The sequence below is a fragment of the Ictidomys tridecemlineatus genome, unplaced genomic scaffold (assembly GCF_052094955.1).
Source record: "Ictidomys tridecemlineatus isolate mIctTri1 unplaced genomic scaffold, mIctTri1.hap1 Scaffold_295, whole genome shotgun sequence".
NCBI lineage: Eukaryota > Metazoa > Chordata > Mammalia > Rodentia > Sciuridae > Ictidomys > Ictidomys tridecemlineatus.
The window spans coordinates 433796-439795 of NW_027522374.1; positions in this window are offsets into that span (position 1 = coordinate 433796).

A 6000-nucleotide genomic window follows, 5' to 3' on the forward strand; every position below is an offset into this window, starting at 1 on the left:
TTTATAACAACAAAAATTTGACTTGATATCATTTTTTAATCAAAGTTTCCATGTCAAAAATAATATTAAGTATAATGACACAGAATAAAATTGATTAGTAAGCAATAACTAATTTTCAAAAAATCTCAAGTGATATATTATCCTTATTTAATTTGTTTGGAAATCAGCTCAGAAAGGTTAATTAATACATGAAAAGTCACACAGTTGCAAAGCAGAGAATGTGAGGATTTGAATTTAGTCATCTATCATCAATGTTCTTTCTTTATTTTCCACCAGTGTCCCTTAGTCTTTACTGTACATCAGAATTACCAAGAAGGACATGTAGAAACACATACTGCAAGATCCAAGCCCTGAGTGTCTGATTCAGGGGGTCATAGCCAGGGCTAAACAATGTGCAATACAGAGGATTTCCCAAGTTATACTAATGATGCTTAAATAAAAAGTTTAGATAAAACAGAGAGTGATTATATCTCAGAAATGCTTGTAAAATTGCTCATCGGCAGCACAAAGCCTTCAGACAAACAAAATAAGAAAAGATGAAGCAGGCTCACTTCATTCACTACCTCAGAGGCAGCAATTCTCGGAACCACACTCCCTTTAGTCCTGGCTTCACTGTTTACAAGATGTATGTCTGTCTTTTGGGCCCACTAGCCTCCTCTGCAAAATGGGTATAATCAGAGTTTCAGCCTTCTAAGATTGTTTTGAAGATTTCAAGGGTCAATATGCCTAAGCTACTTAGATTTGGGCCTGGTATAGGATAAACACTCAATAAGTATTAATCATGATTTTGTTAACAATTTGTTTCAGATAACTGAATGCTAAAATTAGAAGAGAGACCTATTGTCCTATATAGTATTTTTTTCTGAGAAAATAAATATACAAATAGAGATAAAAATTTCTTAAATTAAGAAAAATCCATTGTGTAATTTTTTATATCAAAGTGGCTAGAATTTTAAAGCTAAGTTTTGTAAAGACACACCATATTTCAATGAGGTGATATTTGTATTGATCTTTCATAAATCCTAATAGCAAAACATAGCAGTAAATCATAAATCAGTGAAGGGATTTCTGAAGTGAGTTGGCATAATAGGTCTTTGGCACTTTTTTGTAAGATGATTTATCTTCCATAAGGCTCAAACTTGAAAAGTTTAGATGACTAGAGCGTGACTATGACTATTAGACCCTTTGGTTGAAGTATTAGAAGTTGTCTGTCATACACACTTGGCACTAAGAACAAAATCATGGTTGATTTGTTACTGAATTTTCTTACAATGATGGTGTTGGCTACATTAGAAGTAGTTTGAAAAATCAAGTATACTACTGTATTTAGCAAATTCAGGAACAAGACTCTTTCACAGAGAAAAAATAAGGTTAATTCACTGCAGTACAGGGTAGCTATGATCATATGTGTAGGTAGCATGGACCATTCAGTGTTCAAGGTAGAAAAATAATAGAAAGAAAACAAGAGAGTTGAGGAAGGATTTTCCCTATAGAAAAGTAATATGGGACTTCCCATCTTAGGGGAAAGTCTAGACATAAGGAGGAAGAAAATATATCGGCAAGAGAAAATAACAATAAATTAATTTGGCAAAAATAGAGATTTAAGATGTTCTTACTATGCTAATATTAAAACATCAATAAGATTTATTTTTATTTTTGTCAGTATTGACAAATGTAGCTTTTTCTTACTTTTACTTTGGCAGACTTCAGACAGGACCTTTATCTCTAGTGACTTATCAAATTATCTGTTCCACTACTGATCAAAGCAAACTTATAATCACTATGTTGCTGTAAGTATATAATAGCTATCAAAATTATGAACTCTTTAATTTTTATAGCAATTTAAAACCAAAATGCATTTTATCACTTGAATTAAAATTTTATGTTAACCTAATAAACCTTCCAAAACCTATAAATAAGAATTCAAAAGCCCAGGGATTTGTGTACATTCATGAGACACAATATAACTCCTATTATGGAATGTAACTCTCCAATTACTCTTCTGCCTTTGGTTTAAAGCACCACTAGCCCATTTTCAGGAAGGGAATGAATTATAAATTACTAACTTGGTCCTGGGGGAAAATCTTCAGTCACTTTTAAATTATAATACCTTAATATTTCTGCTGCCTCTTATAGACATCATATTCACAAGTATTTACAGTATCTGAAACTCCGAAATGTCCCAGGAGTAGGAGTGGAAGTTCTAAGGGCTTTTATATGCTTCCTGTTGCTAAGGTAACCACATCCTTGATATCCATGTGTTCAACATGTCACTCTCATTTTGTTTCTGGCTCTCAGAGAGCCAGCACGGGTGCATGGCATCAAAGAAACACAAGAAATAAAAAAAAATAAAATAAATAAAAAAGACAAAAGACCAAGGGAACTGTTCCTTCTCAAAGATATTTGTCTGCAGTAAATTCTCTCAAGATAATGTTGAGTGAAATCCTTCATTTTCTAAATTGAAGTCACAAAGATATTTAATGAGAAATGAAGAAGTACTATTTAGGGTTATTAGTTAAGATCATTAAGTACTACAGTAAATTGAAAGAAACAAGTTTTTTATGAGTCAATTATAGAATAACATTCACACATGAAGCAAAAGCAAAGGGATACTGAATTAGAATACAGATTGCTCAATAAACTAAACAAACTTTTACAAAGGTTAACTATAAATATACCAAACATAATTGCCTAAATATCAAAGTCAGCTCAATCATGAAAACTTTGACCAACATTAAAAGCCCATTTAAGAGAAAGGAACTTAAACTTATATGATAAATATGAACAAATCCATTAATATTTTATTACTATTTGAAAGAAATCTTTACTATATTCTGATTTCTTTGTAAAAAATATATTTAAGTTTAGGTCAATAGAAGCAGTAATTTAAAATTTAAATTTTAAGCTAATTTAAAATCATTATATATATAATATTCAGAGGAATTTAGAGATATTTTCATCAGTCCCAAATTAAAAACAAACAAATTATCTTTCTGTGTCTAATTTTAAATAAATCTGGTGGCATGAACACTGTAGGAGATGACTAAAGGCAGTCCCCCCCAAGAAATACCTGTTCTTCCCCCTTGAATTTTTGTCTATGTCTGTCTTTATCATTACTGACTGCAGTTTCAGGTTTCAATATAACAAAATTCTAAGTTTTATCTCTATATCTATGTAGACATCAGAAATCCAGCAACTTCTTTTGACTTAGCATAATCTTCAGCTTACAGCAAGAGCAGCCCAGTTTCTTTTTCTCCTTTTTTAGTGCCTGTCTCTCCAACAATCCCTATAACTCTGAGACACTGCCTACCAAGATTGAGCCAAACCTTACACTGCTGAATATCAAGTATAGAAAGGGCTTCCGTGTCACCCAGCAATGTTAATATATGGACAAATGGTCGAAAAGTGAATTGCATTATAGAGGACACTTCTTAATACAATATAAATATTGTATCACCATTTTAGCATTTTGGACAGCTACTGCTGTTCCTTTTTAAAAAAGTATTGACAAGCTCATGACATAGAAATTTTAATATAAACATTTTACTACAAGAGCAAACTTAGAGAAAATACATACCTAATTCTGATCTGGGTCTCTTAAACAGTACAGATAAAAGTGTACATTTTCTTACAGTACTCAAGTAAAAAATACTTACATGGTTTGGTTTTAAAGTGCACAGATTTTTTTTGTCACAGAGCGTTAACAACTAATATTAAGTACATAAGAAAATATGGTGATCAGTTGCTGAGTCTCAATAAAAATTAAAGATATATAGCACTGATATTAGTCATAGCTTTTCTTTTCTTTATTTCTTTTTTTCTTTTTTTTTCTTTTTAAAGGAATTGAACTCAGGGGCACCGGACTACTGATCTACATCCCCAGCACTATTTTGTATTTTATTTTGAGACATGGAGTTGTGTAGCACCTTGCCATTGCTGAGGCTGGCTTTGAATTCACAATCCTTTGTCTCTGTTTCTGAGCGGCTGAGATTATAGGTGTGCACCACTACTCCCAGCTAGTCACAGCTTTTCAAACTGACCAACTGACCAGCCTGTTGACTCCAACTGATTCAGGACTTAAGACTTTTTAAAACCAAAAATAATACTTTTTAAATAAACTTTTTAAAACATAATTTTAATACTGATACAGGTAAATTGTAAAAAAAAACATGAAAATGATATGTTCATTAATTGTTTTTAAGCAGGTGTTTTAACAGTAAAAGTCTGATACACAACCCCCTACATCCTGAGATAAGAAACAAGACAAGGATATCTTATGTGTAATTTTAGATTTCTACAAATTTGAAGTATATAATTCTCAGTGCCTTATATTAACATTTTTAATATGAAATATTCATTAAAGCAAAATTCTACCAGTAACATAGTATTCTATCAAATTGTTATACATATATTTAAACATTTCCCATTATTGGAAAATGTGATTACTTTTAAGTTTTTTTTTTTTTTTAATAAACAACATTTGGAAAGCATACTGGGTCAAATAATAGGGGAACTTACAAAGACTTTGATATACTTGCCAAAATCCTTATCCTGTAAGTTTTCACTAATTTGTACCCCTACCAGAACTGCCTATCTTACCCAACATTAAATAGCTTGAAGTAATATTTTGAAATTTCAAAATTTTTATATATCAAAGACAGAAAATGTTAATTTACATTAAGAAGCCTTAATTTTCTTAATTTATATTTTTATTTATATAAAAATATTTTTCATGTTTATTGGCATTCCTATTATTTTATGTTATCTGTTCATATTTTGAAATATTTTATTGGAATGTAAAATAATTTTATTTGCAATTGATATATAAAAGTATGAACTTGCACATAATCATGTGTCAAAAGTGTTTTATCATTCTTTAAATCTAGTTTATTTTAATGAAGCAAATTTTAATTTTTTAGGAAGAAAAAAATTATTAGTTCCTTTTTAATTTCCTTTTGAGATTTGTCAAATTGTTAGCAATATATTCAATATAGTTTTATTTATAACTCTATAATCCATGCAGTTTTGATAAGTTTATCCACTGTTAAAAAATATACATACATTGAAAACAAAGCAAAGAAGGATGATATCAATATCATGCTGATACATTAAATAAAAGGCCCACACAAGGTGTATTTAATTCACAAAGAGAATATTGTTTCCTTTGATATATTATTTACTCTTAATCAGGGTCCAAGTTCTCAAATTATATATTAATTTATTATTTTTTTCTAGTGGAGACCCAATTGATTTTTGCCCAAAAGTAATCTCAAAGGTTCAGAGTTATTTTTCTATCTTCTAAACCGTTTTTATATAATATTAGCAATTTTATTCCAAAATTTATTTTTCATGGACTGCACTAAATACTTAGTTCTTCAGATATTCTTGGAACCTGATGGATCATATAAATTGATTTCTTTATTAATTATTTAAATTGGTTTATATATTTTTTGACACATGTTTCTTTAGTCTTGTATAATGGTCATGTTTACATGACATTTATAACTTTATGAGAATTAACAGTACATATGGATCTACATACAAATTTAAGTTCCATATATTTTAATCAAAAACTTTATCTTCATTATATGCTATTTATTTAGCATCTTTTTTATTTGTACTCTTGTTACTAAAAAAAATTCTTTGATACTTTTACTTGTTTTATTTATTTTGGTTTTGAATATGATTTGAATGATCATATATTATTTGGGTTTAATTCATGTTACTTTTATTTTATCAACATTTTTAACTTTAATCATAAATATCAAAAAAGAAAGGTAAGCTTTGCATTTTATCATAGTTTTAAACCTTTTCTGATACTCACTTTACTGACAACCCAACTCTAGTGGCTTTCTTATAATGCAGTCTTGGGTTTCAGGTTGAGACTATTGAAAATACATTATTATTGATGTTGTTGTTAACCCTCTTTCTCCTCCTCGTTCTCCTGTTGAAACTCTTGACCCTTTGTATAAATAGGTTTTACAACTACAGATTAAACAA